Genomic DNA, 23,805 nt, shown 5'->3' with positions numbered 1-23,805 from the left:
GAAATAAAACACACGTCACATACCTTTTACCATCATCACCATTTTAAGTGCACGTTTCTGAGGCATCAGATATATTCACCTTCTCGTGGAGCCATCACCACCATCCCTAGAACTTTTCATCTTGCAAAACCAAAATTCCACAACCATGAAAGTGTCACTCCCCATTCCCTCCCACTGCCCCTGGTACCGACGTCCACTTTGGTCCATGCGTTGTGGACTCCAGGGCCCCCTTTTGAGTGGAGTCCTGCAGCGTTGGCTGAAGGATCATTTTGGAAGAGCTGACTTTCGGTCTGAAGCTCTGCCTGCTTGCATCTGAAGAACCTGCATTTAGGGAGAGGGTGTATGAGGAGGGGGTGTATGAGGGACAGGGAGTCTGGAGTGCAGATGAGAGGTGCCTTTTGGACCCTCTGGTCCCATCTCTTGGGCTGTGTCTCATCTGCATCGTCACTGTCCCCACGGGCACCGCTGGGGTGTTGTTGTCTGCGTGAGATTCCCCTGGTGCCCCTGCTCTCCTCCCCTCGTCCTGCTGCTTGGGGAGGGGACTGCTTGCTGGGTGGTCTCTGCTCCTGAGGCAGGAAGGACCCTGCAGTGTGGACCTGCAGAGTGTGGGGTGTGGTCCCAAGAGCATGGGGCCCACATAGGACACAGCCCTGGGACCTCACAAGTGCTCTGGCTGCCTCATCACAGGGAATGTTGCCAAGATCTCACTCAGGAGGGCGTGGTGGGCAGCCTGGGAGCCCAGAGGCCCCGTTCCTATCCTGGAGCTCGGAGAGCATGTCCCCCGTGGACGTCTCAGCCGTCTCCCTCTGTCCTGTCTCTGAACGCAGGAAAACGATCTCTCCTGACCATTGTCCAGGATGGAGGCTTTGTCCTGTCGATGTTGGGATCCTTTAATCTAGGAGTTCTGACAGAGCAGCTGTTCTTTAGACCTAAAGAAGGAACAGCTCATGATTATAAAACATTTTCAGATGAAACTAATATTCGATGACTATCTCTATACGACTCAGTTGCTGACCTCTATTAGTGATAATTCTCCTGGTGGTAGATGTGATGTGGGAAGCTGGCAGGCTCTCTGCGCTCTGAGTGCCTATTCTTTCAGAGACATGACTCTGAACCCAGAAATACCTAGATTAAATCTTGGTCTTGCAGTTCTCAAGTTGCGTGCCTTTGTGAGTGTTGGAATCTGGAAAATGGAGCTGGTGGTAGTGGACGTGGAGCCTGTAAGACCAGTGGGATTTGGGGGGGAGGGCTGGTAGCTGATACAAAGTACGTTCATGGGTCGACATCTGTCCCTACGGTAAAAGTGTGATGGGCCCACAAGACAAATCCTAAAAAGCCAGTGAACATGTCTCATACTATTCCCATAGAGCCGAAAGGCTCTTTTTGTCCTAAATAGTGTGCAGTGATATGTGAGGTTATAACAAACCCTGGTAGGCCACAAATACAGACCTGACGGTGACCAAAGAATCAAGATAGGTGTTGGTATAGGACTGGGTCCCTCCTGAGGGTCAGAGAAGGTCGTGTTGAGGTTTCTGTTTGTTAACGGTGTGGCAGTTCTGGTTGCTTGGACCGAGAGTGGTAATGATAGTAATACGGCTACAGTTGGGGCGGATCAAACAAATACTGGTGTTTGGTATTGGGATATGACTGCTGGTTTTGTATTAAAGACTATACTAAGAAAAGTGATAATACCAAGAATTGAAGAGACACCTGCTAAATGTAAGGAGAAAACAGTTAGGTCGACAGAGGCTCCTGCGTGGGCCAGACTGCAGGCTAGAGCTGAATACACGGTTCCACTGGTACCAGAACCAGCTTCTACTACTGGTGATACGAGCAGGAGTGAGAATGATGGGGGAAGTGGTCAAAAGTTTATATGATTTATTCAGGGGAACGCTCTATCAGGTCCCCCAGTTACTAGTGGCACAAGTCAGTATTCAAACCCTGCAGTCATAATGGGTGCAACCGAATCTGTAACATAGTCGTAACAGTCCTTGCACTTGTAATAAAGAAAGAAAGTTATTACAATGCAGGGACGGTATGACTACGTTACAGGTTTGGGCATCTCCGAGTAGCGCTCCAGGTTAGCAGAGCTCAGCCGAGATCAATAGACTGAAGGTGGTTTGTGCTACCCCAGCTCAAGCACCAGAGAGTAAATATACAACGCGATACCTTTGTGATTTGTTGAAAATAATCCGCCGTTTATGAACACAGGTAAAATGACTGAGCTAGCTTTAGACTGTAGATCTAAAGGCAGAGATTGAGCCCTCTTTTTGCCAAACCCTGCGGTGAATCAACAAATTGAATTGTAACTTCAGAGAAGCAGCTTCAGCTCTGCCGGTGCTTTTCCTGCCTTTTTTTCCCTTGGTGGCAGAAGTAGATTGAAGCCAGTTGACTAGAGGATTTGCCTGTTAACTAAAATATCCTGGGGTGGAAGCTCATCAACCTAGTAAGGATTTGCCTTAATTAAAATGTTTGATTTGCATTCAGTTGATATAGGATAGTCTTGTAGTGCTTAATTCTGTGAATTAATTAATATGCTTCTCAGGGCTTTGAAAGCTCTTGGTCTAAGCTGCCCTAAGTTCCTAGTCTGGCACTGGTAGAATGGGCGTTAAGGGTAGTAGTCGTGTGGCTGTCAGGATTAGTAATGAGAGGAAGGTTGTTTTGTGTGTTCAAATTGCTGTTTTATATTTTTCTTGTTTGTTGAAGGGAACATAGTGATGTGGAGTATCCCGCAAGTAGAGACATATGCCGAGCACTGCTACGATGCCTATTAGTGTTGTAGAAGGATGTTATCATTTTTGTTATCTCTTGGATAATTACTCATTCAGGTGAAAACCCTGATAGTGATGGGTGATGTCCTAATGATACTCTAATGGTGAGGAGAAGGATTGTGATGGGAGGTGTTTTATCTCATGTGTGTGATAACGATACTCTTGTAGTACGTGATCTGGGCATAAATAAGAAGAGAGTGTTGTGATGATATAAATTCGTATGTTTAGGATTGTTATAATTGGAATGTACTTTATAATAGCTGTCATTCATCCTATATGGGCAATGGATGAGGAGGGTGTCATTTTTCCAGGTGAGTGTGGCTAAGTCTGCCTCAGCCTCCAGCTATGATTTATAATATCACTATGATTAACAGTATATTTAGGCTGATGGATGGTGACATGTGGTGTAAAACTGAGAGGGGTGCAAGTTTGTCAGGCTGGCAGCATCAGGCCTGCTGTTCGTGGGATGCCTTGTGTGACTTCAGACACTCAGGTGAAATGGGGAAAGTCCTACTTTTGTGACAAGGGCGATTGTCATGAGGGTGGATGCTGCTGGATTAAAGATTTTTGTTATTCGTTGTGTTCCTTGACCAGAGTATATTAGATTAATGATAATAGCCATTATAAGTAGTATTGATGTGGTGGATTGTTTTAGAAAATATTTGTTGGATGCTTCTATAACTTATGGGTTCATGTTTTTATTAGAATGGGGCTACCATTAACCAATGTGAGCTTGTTACTAAAAGTATGTTTCCTGAGATAATGGTCCATAGAATGAGAGTAAAAACAATAGGGTTTATTAGCATTGGAAGGATATACAACAATATTTTGGGGGTATGGGCCTGAAGCTTACTTAGAGAACCTCACTATAGCATGTGGTGTAATGTGGTCACATGGAGAACGTACAGTTCTCAGGAGTGAGTTCAGTTCCAGGAATACAAGCGTCTAAACCTCTGTCATTTTCTCTATCAAAGTAACTCTTTTGTCAGACATATTTCTTAAGTTTGTGGTGGGTTGCCTGATGTGACGACAGGTAATGTGATTAGCCCTCCGATATACATAGGGCTAATGTTAGTAGTAAAAATTTTTTAATAAGAGATGTGTAAGTGGATCATATCAAAATTGTGGGTAGGATGCTCGAATTCGTAGAAAGGAGATTGTTAGATGTGTTCTAATGATGACATGGGCTGTATATAATTCTGGCATGAAGGTGTTGTGAAATGCTCCTAAAAATAGATTGCTGTGGAAATGTTTATTATTAACGATATTGACATATTCTCTAGGAAGGACGGGGTGAACGAACCTGCTGCATTTCCTACACAGAAGCCAAATACAATTCTACTTCCGTTAAATCAGATGGGGCTCTGTTAGATTTCTGCTAGTATAGAGATAATCAAATTTTGGGTAGGGGTCAGGAGAAAATTAGTCATAGGTGTTCTTGTGCAGTGGTTACTGTTGAAAGTGTAAATGATCCAGTTATCAGCAGGACTGATAAGAGAATAACTGCTAATGTTACTTCATATGAGATTGTGTGTGCTACTACCCATAGGTCTCCAATGAGTATTTTGAATGTGAAGCCCATCCAGATCTGAGGATGTAATAAATGGCTCGGTGTGATATGGCTAATATAAATAGTATGCCTACATTTATATGAATTAGTGGATAACATATGGGAAGAGGAATTCATGTAGTGAGAGCCAGGGTTAAGGCTAGCACTGGTGCGATAAGGTATAACTTGATGATGTTGAGGGTCATAGTGGTTCTTTAATACATAATTGACCGCATCAGCAATGGGTTGTACTAATCCATAGGGACCGATGATGCTTGGCCCTTTCTGGATTTGTATATAGCCTAGGATTTTCCATTCAGTTAATATGAGGAATGCTATGGTGAGTAAAATTGTGTAATTTGTGAAAAAATGTAGATTATAAACATATTCTTAGGAAGGGGACTTGAGCCAGTGCAGATAAAGGTTTCAGTTTTACATAATTACTGGGCTCTGCCACCCTAACAAACCCTGTTCTACAGTAGGGTGTGTATAAATTAATTGAATGCAGATTATATCATCATTTAGTTTGAAGACATTTTGTACAGTAAGCCATATTTCTCTTGTCCTTTCGTACTGGGAGAAATCTACATATAATAGACAGAAACCAACTGGGATGACTCCAGTCTGAGCTCAGATCAGGTAGGACTTTAATCGTTGAACAACAAACCATTAATAGCAGTCACACCATTGAAATGTCCTGATCTAGCATCAAGTCATAACCCCTATTGTTGATATGAACTCTAGAATACGATTACACTGTTATCCCTAGTATAACTTGTTCCATTGATCAGTGTTTTAAAACAATAGGTGATAAAGCATTTTGATTAGTTGGTCTAAATTTTAATCACTGAGGTGGTTTTATTCTCCAAGGTCATCCCAACCAAAATTGCTAATTCATTGAAAGCTACATTGTCCCTTAGAGTTCAGTGGTTTACTTTTTTTTTTTTGATTAATTTATTAATTAAAGCTCCATTGGGTCTTCTCATATTATTCTTGCCTCTGCACGGGAAGGTCAATTTCACTGATTAACAGAGACAGTAAAACACTTATTTGACCAGTCATACAAGTCCTGTGTTCTGTATACATCTGTTATGTTTACTTATCTGAAGTGTCATTCAGGTCAGTGTTTTCTCATTAATTTACTATCTGGATGATCTATTCATTGTTTACAAGTGGGGTATTGAAGTGCTTTACTATTGCTTTATTGCTTTTCCTCCATGCAGTTTATATTTGCTTTAATTATTTACATACTCTGGTATTGGGTCCATGTATATTTATACTTAAAATTGTCTCTTGATAATTTGACCCCTTTATCACTGTATATTAACATTCTTTGTCTCTTGTGACTGATTTTGATTGAAAATATGTATTATCAGATACAAGTATAGTTACTCCTACTCTCTCTTGGCTGCCATTTCGTGGAATATCTTTTTACATCCTCTCACTTTAACCTATATATGTCCTTAAAATTAAAGTGAGCCTCTTGTAGACAGCATATTGTAGGTTCTTTATAAAAATTAATTCAACCATTTTGTGTTATTTAATTTGAGAATTTGGTCCGTTAAAGTGTAACTTAATCATTGATAAGGACTAAAAATTACCCTTTCATTGTTTTCTGTTTTTTTACTGCTGTTGTTGTAGTTACTTTGTATTTTTTTAATGTTGTATGAATTCATTCTTTACCTTCTCTGTAACTACAATAGTTTAACATTCTTGGTGCTGAAAAAAATAAAAGCATATTCAAGTGATAGGGTTTGAAAAGTGTTCACAGTGGGAAGGAAACCACTGTAACGATATAGACAGAACCCTTTGGAAGGATTCATCGTCTTTGTATTTTTGCTGTTTCAGAATCTGTAGTAGAGATTAGTGCGCTACATGGTGTTCTCCCCAGCCTGACAAGTTCTAAATGGGCTGTCTTATTAGGGAGAAGCGCATGGAAAGAAGGTTAGTGAGTCAAACTCCCCTGCCCTCTGTCAGCAGTGGGTGTAAAAGGATTTAGCTGAATGCCTTCATTCTTTTTTGTTTTTTTAATAAATTTTATTTATTTATTTATTTTTGGCTGCGTTGGGTCTTCATTGCTGCGTGCGCGCTTTCAGTCGAGAACTTGTAAAGATCCATGAAAAATCTGGGCTGCATAGGTGGTCCCTGGGGCCTCCAGGTTAAGAAGTGCTGCCACATGGGTTTCAGAAATTGAGAAAGGAAAGGTGAATGGAGTAGTGGGGTGGCATAGGGAGGGGTGAGTGCCCTGGGGAAATTTGAGAGAGAAATGACCTCCACCCCAAAGCCCTGTCCCTGCAGCTGATCCACTGGTGTGCCATGCGATGTCAGTGCCTGTTGTGAGGAGGTGGCTCTGCTTCTTCACTCCTGTGCTTAGCACTGTGCCAGACCAAATCCTCACCTCATGCTGACTCCCAAGGATTTGAAAAGCACTGTTCTTGGCTGACTTGGTTTTTGGTTCCCTAAACAGTAGTTTTGAGCTGTCCACGCTATTTAGAAGTATTCTCCTTAATTAAGATGAAACTCTACTCTTTTGAAAAAGCAACATGAATTCAGAGAAGATATGCTTTTTGCCCCATTCCTTCAATCTAGTGCACCCTTGTGGATACAGGATTGCATACACCAGGCACCTCTGACTATGGCCCAAATTGGGTCCCTTAACAGAGGGGACATAGGTCTGCCATCAGTATCTGATTGTGAACTTATAGCCTGATCGGGTGACGCAGTGACCAGACACTGTGGTGTACTCTCTGTGCTATGACTACCTTTGTTTTCACCAGAGGCAGGATTCTGGACTCAGAGATTTGTCAAGCTGCAGGCCTGCATGAGTGTTTGAACCTGGAAAACGGAGCAGGTGCTTATGAATGTGGAGCATGTAAAACCAGCAGTATTTTCAGTGGTGGGCTGTGCTCCATCCTGTGCCCGATCTCTACAGAGTTCTCCCCAAACTTCTTTTTTTTTTTTAACGTCTTTATTGGAGTATAATTGCTTTACAATGGTGTGTTAATTTCTGCTGTATAGCAGAGTGAAACAGCTATATGTATACATATATCCCCATATCCCCTCCCTCTTGGGTCTCCCTCCCACCCTCCCTATCCCACCCCTCTAGGTGGTCACAAAAAAATATAGAACGCTTCACAAACTCGCGTAGCATCCTTGCACAGGGGCCATGCTAATCTTCTCTCTATCGTTCCAATTTTAGCATATGTGCTCCCAAAGCAAGCACTATGACAGTGTTTTGAAAAACTGATAGACTGGTCCGGGGCCCTCTGGCCAAGAGGTGCAAGCAAGAACTCTTAACTGGAAGGAATTGTATTGCCTTGTAGAATCTGAACCCAGGTACACTGAGGCCACCCGCCGAGGTAGTGACTGGTCTAAGCTGTGCTAATGTTAGGGCACAACCTGTTGGCTAGTCTTAGCTGCCCAGCGTTTGACCACTTGTAACCACCGCTTCAGTCACTTCTCACCGCTTGCCATCTGCTGCTGTCTGTTCGTCCTTGTGGGCTTCTCCGTCTTGTGCCAGTGGCTAACATTTTTGACTGTAGTTTGATATTTTGTAATTGAGAGCTCACTTCAGAAGCAGAAAAAGACAAAATATATTAAAGCAAGGAAAAGTGTCACTGAAAGAAAAAGGTTATTTTTTGTGTTTTTTCTACTCAGTTGTTTTGAGTATATTATATATGTTAGATAGGTATTTCAAATATTGCTTCCCATTTTGTAGGTACACTCTGCTCTCTGTAAATTGTTTCCCTTGCTCCTCAAACCTTTATAGTTTAATGCAATCTGTTTTCTTTTTGCTTTTGTTGCCTGTGCTTTTGGGGTCATATCCAAACATACATTGCCCATAGCACTGTCAAGAAGTTTTTCCCCCCTATATCTTCTTCTAGTAATTTTACAGTTTTGGATCTTATATTTAATTCTCTAAACCACTTTGAATTAATTTATATATATAGTGTGAGATACAAGTCTAATTTCTTTTTAAAAATTATTTATTTATGGCTGCATTGGCTCTTCATTGCTGCGTGTGGGCTTTCTCTAGTTGCAGTGAGCGGGGGCTACGCTTTGTTGCGGTGCGTGGGCTTCTCACTGCAGTGGCTTCTCTTGTGGAGCAACGGCTCTAGGCACACGGGCTTCAGTAGTTGCAGCACGTGGGCTCAGTAATTGCTGCACGCAGGCTCTAGAGCACAGGCACAGCAGTTGTGGCGTATAGGCTTAGTTGCTCCATGGCATGTGGGATCTTCCTGGACCAGGGCTGGAACCTGTGTTCCCTGCATTGGCAGGCTTGTGAATATTCAGTTTCCCACTAATTTAGGTAAGAGAGGATCCTTTTATCATTGTATATTCCCGGCACTTTTGTCAAACATCAGTTGATTGTAAATATGTGGATTTATTTCTGAGCTCTGTATTTTGTTCCTTTGTTCTGTATGTCTGTCTTTATACTACAACCATACCGCTTTGATTACTATGCTTTGTAGTATAGTTTGAAATTATGAAGTGTGATTCCTTCAGCTTTGCTCTTTGTGCTCAAGATTGCTTTGGATATTTTGGGTCTTCTATGGTTCCATGTGAATTTTAGGATTTGTTTTTCTATTTTCTGGGAAAAATGCCTTCAGAATTTTGACATGGATTGCATTAACTCTGTAGATTGCTTTGGGTAGTATGGACATTTTAACAATGTTAATTTATTCAGTCTATTAACATGGGCTATCGCTTCATTTATTTGTGTCTCCTTCAAATTCTTTCATCAGTATTTTATAGTTTGCAGTGTATGGCTCTTTCACATTCTTGGTTAGCTTTATTCCTAAGTATTTTATTCTTTTCGGTGCTATCGTACATGGGACTTTTTTTTAACATTTTCTGATAGTTTCTGTTGTTAGTGTATGGAACCACAAATGATTTTTGTATGTTGATTTTGTGTCCTTCAGCTTACTCTATTCATTAGTTTAAACAGCTTTTTGGAAGTGGCATTTTTAGGTTTTTGTAGATATAAAAAATGTCATCTGCAAACAGAGAAAATTTAGGTTTACCTTTATGATTTGGATTTATTTTATTTACATTTCTTGCCTACTTACTCTGGTTAGGAATTCCAGTACTATGTTGAATAGAAGAGTCAAGAACAGGTAACATTGTCTTGGCTGAAACTCAGAAGAAACGCTTTCAGGATTTGTAATTCAATATACTGTCACCTTTGGGCTTGTCATATGACTTTTAATGTGTTGAAGTATATTCCTTCTATATCTAATTTCTTGACAGTCTTTATCATGAAAGGAAGTTGGATTTTGTCAAATAATTTTCTGTATCTATTAATAGGATCATATTTCCCCTTTATTTTCTTAATGTAATGTATCACATTTATTGATTTGCACACACTGAGCCATCGTTGCAGCCTGGCGTAAGTCCCCCTTAATCATGGTGAATGATCCCTTTAACGTGCTGTTGAATTTAGTTTGCCAGTATTTTGAGTATATTTCATCTGTGTCACTCAGGAATATTGATCTGTATTTTTCTCATCATGCCCTTGTCTGGTTTTGACATTACCCTTGTCTGGGGTAATGCCTTGTAAGATGGGTTGAAAGTGTTCCCTCCTCTTTAAACTTCTGGAAGTATTTAAGAAGTCTTGGCTTTCATTTCTCTTTAAATATTTGGTATAATTCACCAGTAAAACCATCTGGTCCTGGGATTTTATTTATTGAGAGGTTTCTCAATACTGTTTCATTCCCTTTACTCATTACTGGTCTGTTCAGGTGTTCTATTTCTTGGTAGGTTGTATGTTTCTAGGAGTTGTTCCATTTCTTTTCCAGGTAAAACAAGTTTGCATGTGATTGTTAATAGTAGTCTCTGATTGTCCTTTGTATTTCTGTAGCATCATTGTAATGCCTTTATATGTATGTGTTTGTTTTATTTATTATTCATTCATTCTCTTTTTCTTAGTTGTTCTAGCTAAGTTTGTCAGTTTTGTTTATCTTTTCCAAAAAAACTCAATATAATTTATTTTTCTACTATTTTTGTAGTCTCTATTACTTTTTTTATTGTAGTATAGTTGATTTACAATGTTCTGTTAGTTTCAGGTGTAAAGTGAATCAGTTATACATATAGCCACTCTTTTTTATTTATTTATTTATTTATTTATTTTTTTTTTTTTGCGGTACGCCGGCCTCTCACTGTTGTGGCCTCTCCGGTTGCGGCTCCGGACGCGCAGGCTCAGCGGCCATGGCTCACGGGCCTAGCTGCTCCGTGGCACGTGGGATCTTCCTGGACCGGGGCACGAACCCATGTCCCCTGCATCGGCAGGCGGACTCCCAACCACTGCGCCACCAGGGAAGCCCACCACTCTTTTTTAGATTCTTTTCCCATATAGATCACTACAGAATATTGAGTAATTTCCTATGCTATAAAGTAGGTCCTTCTGTTAGTTTTATAACTGCTCTAATCCTTATTATTTATTTCATTCTGCCAACATTGGGCTTAGTTTGTTCTTTTTCTAGTTCCTTTAGTTGTAAAGTTAGGTTCTTTGAGTTTTTTTCAGAGACAAAAGATTTTATTACTTATGGCACAGCAAACATGAGCGTAATACTGTATTGGCTCTCCTCCCCCACACCCCAGTTGCCCCTGCGATGACACAGAGGGGTCCAGTCGGGTGCTGTGCATGTACTCGGTTATGTTACACTGAGGAGCGCTGAGTTTGAGGACTCCACTGCTTTTAAAATGAGAGGTTAGCAAGCTTCCTGTTTGTCTGAGGGAGAGACATTACCTCATTCCTCAAGGCCGTTCATTACAAGCACACTCCCGAGAAATGGCTCAGGTGAAGTGCTGTCAGGGCATGCACTCTTTTTCTTCCTTTCTTTTTTTTTTTAATTGAAGAATATTTGACGTACACTATTATATTAGTTTCAGACGTACAACGTAATGATTCAGCATTTAAGTATATTACAAAATGATCATCTTTATGAGTCTGGTAACAGTCTGTACCCATCCACAGTTACTGCAATATCATGGACCATATTCTTTTTTCTGTATATTAAATTCTTGTCAATTTTTATCATATAACTGGAATTTTGTACTTCTTATACCCCTTTACCTGTCTTGTCCAAGACCCACTCACCTCCCCTTTTGCAGCCACCAGTTTGCTCACTGTGTCTGTAAGCCTGGTTTTGTTGTGTTTGGTTTGTTTTTAGATTACACATATAAGCGAGATCATGTGGTATTTGTCTTTCTCTATGTGACTTACTTCACTTAGCATAATACTCTCTAAGTCCATCCATGTTGTCACAAATGGAAAGATTTCATCTTTTTATTACTGAGTAATATATAACTATATATGTATATTTGTATACCCATATCTATACATATATATGTATCTATGTGTATATGAATGTATGAATCAGTATCTATGTGTCTATGTGTGTGTATGTATCTGTATGTATATGTATGTATATCTGTGTATGTGTGTTATGTGTATATTCATATGTATATATGGGTACATGTGTATATATATATCAATATCACTTTTTTATCCATTTTTCTGTCATTGAACATTTAGGTTGCTATCATGTTATTGGCTATTGTAAGTTATGTTGCAATGAGCATAGGGGTGCATATATCTCTTTAAATTATTTTTTTGCTTTGTTTTGTTTTCTTTGGATAAATAACCAAAATTGGAATTGCTAAGTCGTATGGTAGTTTTATTTTTTTATGTTTTCAGAGCCCTCTGTAATGTTTTCAGTAGTGGCAGTGCCGATTTACATCCTTAGCAGCAGTGCAGGTGAGCGTTCTTTTCTCCACATCCTAGCAGCACCTCTTAATTGTCATTTTTAGGATGGCCATTCTGACAACTGTAAGCTGATATCATTTTGTGATTTTGATTTGCATTTCCCTGATGGTTAGTGATGTTGAGCATGTTTCCATGTGCCTTTTATCTGTTTTTTTTTTCCTCAGAAAGAGTATTCAGATCCCCTACCCAATTGTTTTTATTTTTATTTTATTTTATTTTTATGGTACGCGGGCCTCTCACTGTTGTGGCCTCTCCCGTTGCGGAGCACAGGCTCCGGACGCGCAGGTTCAGCGGCCATGGCTCACGGGCCCAGCCGCTCCGCGGCATGTGGGATCTTCCTGGACCGGGGCACGAACCCGTGTCCCCTGCATCGGCAGGCGGACTCTCAACCAGTGCGCCCCCAGGGAAGCCCTTATTTTATTTACTTATTAAAATTATAGTTTATTTACAACATATCAGCTTCAGGCGTATAGTATAGTGATCCAGGATTTTTTACAGTTTACACTTGATTAAAATTTTTTTACAGGATAATGGCTATAATTCCCTGTCCTCTACAATATATCTTTGTTGCTTATCTATTTTATACATAGTAGTTTGTACCTCTTAACCCTATACCCCTAATTTGCCCCTCCCCCCTTACCTGTCCCACTGGTAACCACTAGTTTGTTTATAGGTCTGTGAGTCTGTTTCCGTTTTGCATATACATTCATCTGTGTTATTGTTAGATTCCACATATAAATGATGTCACACAGTGTCTTTCTCTGACTTACGTCATTAAGCATAATATTCTCGAGGGCCATCCACATTGCTGCAGATGGCAGAATTTCATACTTTTTATGGCTGTGTGATATTCCACTGTACATATGTACCATATCTTCTTTATCCATTTGTCTGTTCATGGGCATTTCGTTTGCTTTCATATCTTGGCCATTGTCAGCAGTGCTGCTATGAACATTGGGGTTTATGTATCTTTTTGAATTAGTGTTTTCATTTTTTTCCTGGATAGGTACCCAGGAGAGTTATTGACAGATCATATGGTAGTTGTATTTTTAGTTTTTTGAGAAACCTCCATCCTATATTCCATAGTGCCTGCAACAATTTACAATCCTACCCACAGTGTAGAAGGGTTCACTTTTCTCCATATCCTCCCCCAAATTTGGTATTTGTAGACATTTTGATGAGAGCTCCTTTGACAGGTGTGAGGTTGATCTCTCATGGTTGTTTTGAATTGAACTTCTCTAATAATTAGTGATGTTGAGCATCTTTTCATCTGCCTTTTAGCCATCTGTATGTCTTCTTTGGAAAGATGTCTATTCATGTCTTATCACCATTATTGATTGTGGTGTTCTTTTTTTGTGTGAGTGATATTGAATTGTATGAACCATTTATATATTTTGGATATTAACCTTTCATCAGTCATATCATTTACAAATATTTTCTTCCATTTTGCACTTTGACTTTTGATTTTGTTGATGGTTTTCATTGATGTGCAAAAGCTCTTAAGTTCATTTAGTGCCCATTAGTTTATTTTTGCTTTTATTTCTTTTGCCTTAGAGTCCAGATCCAAAAATAATATTGCTACAATTTATGTTAAAGAATGTTCTGCCTGTGTTCTCTCCTAGAAGTTTTATGGTTTGGCGTATTACATTTAGGTCCTTAATACATTTTTAAAAATATTTATTTATTTATTTTTGGCTGCGTTGGGCCTTCGTTGCTGTGCGTGGGCTTTGTCTAGTTGTGGCGAGCAGGGGCTACTCTTCGTTGCGGTGTGCGGGCTTCTCATTGAGGTGGCTTCTCGTTGCAGGGCACGGGCTCTAGGCATGTGGGCTTCAGTAGTTGTGGCTCGCGGGCTGTAGAGCACAGGCTCAGTAGTTGTGGCACACGGGCTTAGCTGCTCCGTGGCATGTGGGATTTTCCCGGAGCAGGGATCGAGCCCGTGTCCCCTGCATTGGCAGGTGGATTCTTATCCGCTACACCACCAGTGAAGCCCCTCCTTAATATATTTTGAATTTATATTTCTGTCTGGTGTGGGGAAATGGTCTAAATTAATTATTTTACATGTAGCTGTCCAGTATTCCCAGCGCCACTTATTGAAGAGACTGTCTTTTCTCCATTGTATATTCTTGCCTCCTTTGTAGTAGATTTATTCATCATAAGTGTGTGGGTTTTTTTCTGGGGTCTCTTCTATTCCATTGATCTGTGTGTCTGTTTTTGTGATTGTTGTAGCTTTGTAGTCAGGGAGCATGCTATCTCCAGCTTTGGTCTTTTTTCTCAGGATTGCATTTGCAATGTGGGTATTTTGTGGTTCTGTGTTTATTTTGGGATTATTTCTTCTGTTTGTGAACAATACCATGGATATTTTGATAGGGATTTCTTTAAATCTGTAGATTGCTTTGAGTAATATGGTTATTTTAAAAAGATTAATTCCTCTGATCCAGGAGCATGGGGTATCTTTTCATTTATTTGTGTCATCTTCAGTTTCCTTCATTGGTGTCTTATACTTTTCAGGATATAAGTCTTTCATCTCTGTGGTTAAATTTATTCCTAGGTATTTTATTATTTTTGGTACAATCATAAATTTTTTTCTTAACTTCTCTGTTTGTTTATTAGTGCAGAGAAAAATAACAGATTTCTGTATATTAATTTTGTATACTTCAATGAAAATAAAATTAACAAATGGGACCTCATTAAACTTAAAAGCTTTTGCACAGCAGAGGAAACCATAAACAAGATGAAAGGATAATCCTCAGAATGGGAGAAAATATTTGCAAATGAAACAACTGACAAAGGATTAATCCCCCAAATATACAAACAGCTCATGCAGCTCAATATCAAAAAAACAACCCAATAAAAAAATGGGCAGAAGACCTAAATAGATATTTCTCCAAAGAAGACATACAGATGGCCAACAAACACATGAAAAGATGCTCAACATCACTAATTATTAGACAAATGCAAATCAAAACTACAATGAGGTGTCACCTCTCGCCCATCAGAATGGCCATCATAAAAAAATCTAGAAACAATAAATGCTGGAGAGGGTGTGGAGAAAAGGGAACCCTCCTGCACTGCTGGTGGGAATGTAAATTGATACAGTTACTATGGAGAACAGTATGGATGTTCCTTAAAAAACTAAAAATAGAACTGCCATATGACACAGCAATCCCACTACTGGGCATATATGCAGAGAAAACCATAATTCAAAAAGACACATGCACCCCAGTGTTCATTGCAGCACTATTTACAATAGCCAGGACATGGAACCAACCTAAGTGTCCATCGACGGATGAATGGATAAAGAATATGTGGTACATATATGCAATGGAATATTCGTCAGCCATAAAAAGGAATGAAATTGGGTCATTTGTAGAGACATGGATGGACCTAGAGAATGTCATACAGAGTGAAGTTAAGTCAGAAAGAAAAAAACAAATCGTATATTGACATATATATGTGGAATCTAGAAAAATGTTATAATTGATCTTATTTGCAAAACAGAAATAGAGACACAGACGTGGAGAACAAACATGGACACCAAGGGAGGGAGGGGGCGTGGAAAGAATTGGGAGATTGGGATTGACATATATACACTAATGATACTATGTATAAAATACATAACTAATGAGAACCTACTATATAGCACAGGGAACTCTATTTGGTGCTCTGTGGTGACTTAAGTGGGAAGGAAATCCAAAAAAGAGGGGATATATGTATACATAGAGCTGATTCACTTTGCTGTACAGAAGAAACTAACACAACATTATAAAGCAGCTATACTCCAATAAAAATTAATGAAAAAAGAAAAAATATGTATACTTCAAATTTACTGAGTTTATTTATGCTAATAATTTGTTGGTGAGGTCTTTAGGGTTTTCTCTACATATTATCATGTCATCTGCAAACAGTGACAGTTTTACTTCCTTTACAAATTAGATCCTATTTTGTATTTTTATTGTTGTTTTTTTTGCTGTGGCTAGAACTACTAATACTGTGTTGAATAAAAGTGGTGAGAGTGGGCATCCTTGTCTTGTTCCTGTTCTTAGAGGAAATGCTTTCAGCTTTTCACTGTTAAGTATGATGTTAGGTCTGCTTTTGTCATTTATACCCTTTATTTTATGTATGTATGTATTTATTTTTTTAGGCCATACCACGCAGCATGCGGGATCCTAGTTCCTGGACCATGGATTGAACCAGCACCCCCTGCTGTGGAATTGCGAATTTCTAACCACTGGGCTGCCAGGGAAGTCCCTTTCCTTTATTATAAAAAGGTATGTTGCCTCTATATTCACTTTGTTGAGAGTTTTTTTTTTTAATTTTTAAAATTTATTTTTGGCTGTGTTGGGTCTTTGTTGCTGCGCTTGGGCTTTCTCTAGTTGCGGCGAGCGGGGGCTACTCTTCGTTGCGGTGCATAGGCTTCTCATTGTGGTGGCTTCTCGTTGTGGAGCATGGACTCTAGGCGTGCGGACTTCAGTAGCTGCAGCTTGTGGGCTCAGTAATTGCAGCCTGCAGGCCCTAGAGCATGCAGGCTTCAGTAGTTGTGGCATGTGGGCTCAGTAGTTGTGGTGCATGGGCTCTAGGGTGTTTGGGCTTCAGTAGTTGTGGCACACGGGCTCAGTAGTTGTGGCTCGTGGGCTCTAGAGCGCAGTCTCAGTAGTTGTGGCGCATGGGCTTAGTTGCTCGGTGGCATGTGGGATCTTCCCAGACCAGGGATTGAACCCGTGTCCCCTGCATTGGCAGATGGATTCTTAGCTACTGCGCCACCAGGGAAGTCTCAAGAGTTTTTATCATAATTCAAATGTTGAATTTTGTTGAATTTGCCAAATGCTTTTGCTGGAGGTATGAATATGATCATATGTTTTATCCTTTGTTCTGCTAATCTGGTGTGTTACTTATTTGATTTGCATATACTGAATCCTTCCTGCATTGCTGAAATAATCCCATTTGATCATGGGGTATGGTTCTTTTGATGTATTGTTGAATTCAGTTTACTAATATTTTGTTGAGGATTTTTGCATCTATGTTCATCAGGGATATGGGCCTTTAATTTACCTTTTTTGGTACTGTGTTTATCTGGTTTTCATATATGGGTGATGCTGGTCTCAGAGAGTAAGTTTGAAAGCATTCCTTCTTCAATTTTGGGGGATACTTTGGGAAAGATAGATGTTAACTTTCCTTTAAATGTTTGGTAGAATTTGTTAGTGAAGCCACCTGGTCCTGGACTTTTCTTTATTGGGAGTTTTTTGCTTACTAATTGTTTCATTTCTAGTAATTGATGTGTTTTGATTTTTTTATTTATCACTAACTCAATCTTGGAAGATTTATGTTTTTAGGAATTTATCCACTTCTTCTAGGTTGTCCAATTCGTTGGTGTATAATTGTTTGTAGTAATCTCTTATGACACTTTGTATTTCTGTGGTATCTGTTGTAACTTCATCTCTTTCATTTGATTTATTTGGGCCCTCTCTTTTTTAAAAAAATACTACTTTTGTCTTTTATTCTTTACAGAAGCTTAATAAGCATTTGATCTACTACCCTTAGTGTATACTTTTTCCAGTGAGATTTTTACTTTTGTGTGTTTTCTTGTTACTATCAATAATTAGTGAGACTTCTTTTAAGCTTAAGTAAATTGCTTCAACATTGCTTATAAGGCTGCTTTATTAGTGATGAACTCTTTCAGCTTTCCTAGTCTGGGAAACTCCTCATCTCTCCTTCAATTCTGAATTGTAATCTTGCTGGTGGAGTATTCTTGTTGTAGGTTTTTTCCTTTCAGCCCGTTGAATATATTCTGTCATTCCTTCCTGGTCTGCAAAGTCTGCTGAAAAGTCAGCTGATAGTCTTATGGGACTACCTTGCACATAACTAGATGTTTGTATCTCACTGCTTCTGTGATCCCTCTTTATCTTTAACTTTTTTGACGCTTAAACTATAATCTGTCTTGGTGTGGACCTGTCTTCATCTTGTTTGGAACTCTGTGTTTCCTGGACCTAGATGTCTTTTTCCTTCCCCTGGTTAGGAAAGTTATCAGTTATTATATCTTGTAATAAGTTCTCTGCCCCTTTCTCTCTTCTCCTCTTTCTGAGACCCTTACAACGCTCACGTGAATATTCTTGATGTTGTCTCAGAGGTCTCTTTGCCTATAGTCTTAATTCTTTTATCTTCTTGCTGTACAGCTTGCTTGATTTTCACTACTCTGTTTTCCATTTCACTGATCTGTTCTTCTTCTTTTTCCAAAAAATAAATATTTATTTATTTATTTTTGGCTGCGTTGGGTCTTCGTTGCTGTGCACGGGCTTTCTCCAGTTGTGGCGAGCAGGGGCTACTTTTCGTTGTGGTGCATGGGCTTCTCACTGCAGTGGCTTCTCTTGTTGCAGAGCACGGGCTCTAGGTGTGTGGGCTTCAGTAGTTGTGGCTCGTGGGCTCAGTAGTTGTGGCTTGTGGGCTCTAGAGTGAAGGCTCAGTAGTTGTGGCACGTGGGCTTAGTTGCTCTGTGGAATGTGGGGTCTTCCTGGACCAGGGCTCGACCCTGTGTCCCCTGCACTGGCAGGCGGATTCCTAACCACTGTCCCACCAGGGAAGTCCTGATCTTTTCTTCTGTATCATATAATCTAATGTTGCTTCCCTCTAGTTTGTGTGAGTGTGTGTGTGTGTTTGTGTGTTTTAATCTCAGTTATTTTATTTTTCAGCTGTCTGGTTCTTTTTGATATTTTATTACTTTTTGTTGAAATTCTCACTATGTCCATCTATTCTTTTCCTGACTTGGGTGAGGTTCTTTATAATAATTACCTCGAACACTCTTTTTTTCAGATAGAATCCTTATGTCTGTTTCATCTAGCTCTTTTTCTAACGTTGTGTCTTGTTACTTCATTTGTAACATGTTCCTCTATTTCCTTACGTTTCCTAATTCTCTGCGCATTTCTCTTCTTTAGGTTCAGGTTGTTGCGCCCCCGGGTCTCGGAGAAGTGGCCTCATGTAGGAGACGACTGACAGGGCCCAGCGGCTCACTGTCCTCTCCCAGCAGAGTCACGTGCTCCAGGGGCGTCCCCTGTGCGGGCTGCTGTGGACAAGCTGGTAGGCGGTGTTGGACCCCGGCCTAATGGCTGTGAGCCCCTGCAGCATGTGATTGCCGTGGGTGTGCTGGTAGCCAAGGCAGCCCTCCGTTATGGGTGGCTGTGTGGGGCTCCGGGTGCACAGGCGGACAGGGCAGGCCCCCAGTGTGTCTGCTTGTGAGGCCTTGTGGTGCAGGAGGGCTATGGACATGGTGGTAAACGGGGCAGGCCCCTGATTCTAATCAGTTCCAGGGAAGACTCTCAAATGTTGCTTGCCAGTGTCTCAGTTCCTCGCGGGAGTCCCAGCTGTCTCTTGCCTTTCCAAGAAGCTCTCCGAGATTAGCAAGTGGGTCTGACCCAGGTGTCTTTCACACTACTGGCTCTGCACGGGGACTGAGAACGTGTGAGATCTGTGTGTGCCCTATGAGAGCAAAGTCTCAGTTTTCTTCAGCCTCCAGCTTTCCTGAAAGTAAGCCCTGCAGGTTTTCAAAGCCAGACCTGCTGTGTCCTTTTCTTCCCAGTGCAGGAACCCTGGGCTGAGCAGCTTGACGCAGGGTCAGACCCTTCCCTCCGTGTGGAGGACCCATGCAATTGTGATATCTTCCCGCTGTGGGCCACTGTGCTCGAGGTGTGGGTTCCAGCTAGACTCTGTGTCCAGTCCTCCTACCTGCCTTGTGGTTTCTCCTTCTTCATATCTTTAGTTGTGGAAAATGTTCTCTGCTAGTCTTCAGGTCATTCTCAGAGATAATTTCCGTGTAAGTTGTAATTTGGGTGTGTCCGTGGCGGGAGGGGAGCTCAGTATCTTCCTACTCTATCATCTTGATCCCCTCTCAAGAAAAAATTTTAAAATATATGCATTTATTACTGTAAACGTAACTCTTTGAATTGCATTGTTTTTCCTGTATTCCGTAAATGTAGGTACTTTGTGTTTCCAATTTTGTTTAAGATTTTTAAAATTTCCCTTTTGATTTATTCTTGTATTCATTGGCTGTTGAGGAGCTTGTGCAATTTCTAAGGGTTCTTGAATGTTCATTTATTCTTCTTAATATTGAATTTCAGTTTCGTACCATTGTGGTTGGAAATGATACTTGATATGATTTCAGTCTTCTTGGATTTTTGAAGACTAGTTTCGCGGCTTAATATTTGACCTATCGCAGGAAATGTTCTGTGTCCTTAAGAAGAACGGAAACTTGCTGCTGTTGAGTGGAATGTACTACGTATGTCTGTTAGTTTCACTTGATATCAAGTGTGTGTTCGTGTTCAGTGTTTCCTGATTAATATTCTGTCCAGATGAGCTATACAGTGTTGAAAGTTGGGCATTGACGTTTCTTACCATTATTTAATTTCTGCACATTTTCAGCTTCATATGTGTTAATATTTTCTTTATATGTTTAGAGGCTCCAATGCTGGATACATACATATTTATAATTGTCATAATTGATTGATGAATTAATCCCTTTATCATTTATGATAACCTTCTTTTCTTTGAGAGGTTTGACCTAAAATCTTTTTTGCCTGATAATAGACTAGTCAGGCAAGTATCATTTGCATGGAATATCTTTTTTCCAGTCATCAAGTTTTATCCTATATATGGATTTAAAGTTAACATAAATATTTTGTACACAGTATATAATTGTACTTTTTAAAATCCACTCAGCCACCCTATGGATTATTTAAATTGAAGTATAGTTGACTTACAGTGTTGCATTAGTCTCAGGGGAACAACATATGGATTTAATATTTTTATAGATCACACTCAAAGTTATTACAAAATAATGGCTATATTTCCCTGTGTTGTATGATATATCCTTGTTTGTTTATTTTATACATAGGGGTACTGGATTAAGAGAAACAAACTACTGTCTCTCCCTCCCCGCTTCACTCACCCCACCGGTAACCACTAATTTGTCCTCTGTGAGTCTATTTCTGTTTTGTCATATAGATTCCTTTCTTGCATTTTTTAGATTCCACATAGAAGTGAAAACATAGAGTATTTGTCTTTCTCTAACTTACTTCACTAGGTATAAATATTCCAGGCCCATCCACATTGTTGCGAGTGGCAGAATTCTGTTTTTGCTTTTTGCAGGCATCTCCATATTGTTCTCTATGGTGCCTCTTAGCATTTTACATCCCACCAACAGCCTAGGAGGGCTCCCTTTTCTCCACACCCCCTCTGGTATTTATTGTTTTTAGACTTTTTGATGATGGCCATTCTGACTGGAGATAGGTGATACCTCATAGTTTTGATTTGCATGTCTCAAATTATTTGAGATATTGAGCATCTTTTCATGTTTTTTTTTTTAAAGTGTGAGAAAAAGTTACCGTTGAAGTTGGCTTTTTGAAAGTCGTACCCTTTTGAATTTTTTTTTAATACCTACCACAGGACATTTTTTGAGGGCAGGTGTCATTCACACCCTAGCAGTCCTTGCTAATATTAAGTGCCCACAAGCACATGTTTTAAAGTTGCTGCTGTGGAAATGGCCACAGGCGCTGGGATTTTTCATGCCCCACTCTGGTTACTCGGGTGAGCACTGCCTTGTGGAGGTCGGGTCCCTGGGTTGTACGTTAGCGTGTGCTGTGCCAGAACAAACACCCACAATCCTGTGTCTCATCACTTCTTGTTTTTTGTTAATTTTTACTTTTTATTGGAGTAGATTTACAGTATTGTGCTTGTAGGCGTACAGAATCTTGTTCAGTTACATATATTCCTATGTCTATTCACCTTCGGGTTCTTCTTCCATATAGGTTATTAGAGAGTGTTGAGTAGACTTCCCTGTGTTATACAGTAGGTTCTGTTGATTATCTATTTTATATATATTGGTGTATATAGGTTTTTCCCAACATCCTAATTTGTCCCTTCCCCCGACCTCTCCCATTGGGTAACCATAAGTTTCTTTCCTAAGTCTGCGAGTCTCTTTCTCTCTCTCTCCCTCTCTCTCTTTCTTTGGCTGCACCGTGCGGCATGCAGGATATTAGTTCTCCCAACAGTAGGGTCAGAGCTGCGCCCCCTGTAGTGGAAGCTCGGATTCTTAACCATTGGACCACCAGGAAAGTTCCTGTTTCTTGTAAATGAGTTCATTGGTATCAGTTTTTAACTTCCACCTGTAAGTGGTATCATGATACGTGTCTTTCTCTGTCTGACGTACTTCACTCAGTATGATCATCTCTAGGTCCATCTCTATTGCTGCAAATGGCATTCTTTAATCCTTTTTCATTTCTGAGTAATATTTCATTGTGAACACGTACCTTTTCTTCTTTATCCATTCCTCTCTCGATGGACATTTTGGTTGCTTCCAGGCCTTGGCTATGGTCAGGTGCTGCAGTGCGTGTTTAGTTGCATGTATCTTTTCCAGTTCTGGTTTTCTCTTGATATATGCCCGGGAGTGGGACTGCCATATCCTGTAGTAGCTCTGTTTTTATCTTTTCAAGTCACCTCCATACTGTTCTCTATAGAGGCTGTTACCACCTTAGATCCCACCAGAAGCACAGGAGGGTTCCCTTTTCTCTAAGCCCTGTCCAGCATTTATGGTTTGTAAACTTTTTGATGATGGCTGTTCTGACCGGTGCAGGCGATACCTCGTTGTAGTTTTGAGTTACATGTCTCTAATATATCGTGATGGTGAGCATCATTTCATGCGCTTTTTAAATAGTATTTACCTGTTGATATCGTCTTCATGAAAGTCTGCGATTTTTAGGTTTTTTTTTTTAAGGATACTTATCCCCGGAAATTTTTTGAGGGCTGGTATCTTTTATAGCTCAACAGTGCTTGTGAATATTAAGTCCCCATAGCAATAGTTTTAAAGTTGCTGTTGCGGGAAAGGGCCACAAGGCGGCAGCATTTCATCCAAGACCAACTCTGGTTACCCAGGCAACCAGAGCCATTGTGGAAGTCGGGTTCCTGGATTGTACGAGTGTGGAATATGCCAGAACAAACACCCAAAAGCTCGTATCTCATCACTTCTTGTTTTTTTTTTCTAATTTAAGTTTTATTTTTTCTTTGAGTAACAGCAGTATGCAATGTTCTGTGTTTTGTAGGTGTACAGAATTTTTTCATTTATACGTACAAATATATCTATTCATTTTTGTATTCTTTCCCTTATAAGTTATTCCAGAGTGTTGAGCAGACCTACCTTGGTATACTTAGGTCCCTGCTCATTATCGAATTTATACGTAATAGTTTGTATTTGTTAATCCCAGCCTCCTAATTTATCCCTTTCCCACATCTTTCCCCTTCGGTAAGCATAAGTTTTTGTTTTCTAAGTCTGTGAGACGTTTTCTATTTTGTCAGTTAGTTCATTGGTGTGAATTTTCAGATTCCACCTATAAGTGGTATTATATGGTACTTTTCTTTCTGATTCTGATCTAACTTAGTATGACTATCTCTGGGTCTGTCTGTGCTCCTGCAAATGGCATTGTTTCATTCACTGTCAGTCCCGAGTAGTAGTCGGTTGTGTACTTGTACCACTTCTTGATCCATTCACCTGTCGATGGATATTTTGGTTGCTTCAAGGTCTTGGCTATTGTAAGTGGTGCTGAAGTGCACATTTGGGTGCAAGTTTTCTGTCAAATTCTGATTTTCTCTGGATATACTCTTAGGAGTGGGACTGCTGGATCATATGGTAGCTGTACATTTTCCTTTTTTTTTTTTTTTTTTTTTTTTTGGTTGTGGGG

At 40.0% G+C, this 23,805-nt stretch overlaps 1 long non-coding RNA gene and 1 other non-coding gene across 3 annotated transcripts in view; one reads left to right on the top strand and one right to left on the bottom strand.

Annotated features, from left to right (window-relative positions):
* Nucleotides 1-23,805, top strand: part of LOC112408389 (uncharacterized) — a 107,483-nt gene that overhangs the window by 51,935 nt on the left and 31,743 nt on the right. Inside the window, exons 2-3 of one of the 2 annotated variants that reach the window (XR_003004942.1) lie at nt 16,230-16,356; nt 19,015-19,156. This is a non-coding gene — a long non-coding RNA (uncharacterized LOC112408389). The remainder of the gene's footprint in view (nt 1-16,229; nt 16,357-19,014; nt 19,157-23,805) is intronic. The other variant, XR_003004943.1, reaches the window with a different exon arrangement.
* LOC112408390 (U6 spliceosomal RNA) lies at nt 7,437-7,543 on the bottom strand. Its single transcript, XR_003004944.1, has one exon. It is a non-coding gene; the product is annotated as a U6 spliceosomal RNA (small nuclear RNA).

The sequence above is a fragment of the Neophocaena asiaeorientalis genome, unplaced genomic scaffold (genome assembly GCF_003031525.2).
Source record: "Neophocaena asiaeorientalis asiaeorientalis breed wild unplaced genomic scaffold, Neophocaena_asiaeorientalis_V1.1 scaffold497, whole genome shotgun sequence".
Classification (NCBI taxonomy): domain Eukaryota; kingdom Metazoa; phylum Chordata; class Mammalia; order Artiodactyla; family Phocoenidae; genus Neophocaena; species Neophocaena asiaeorientalis.
This window is presented reverse-complemented; position numbering and strand designations above follow the sequence as displayed.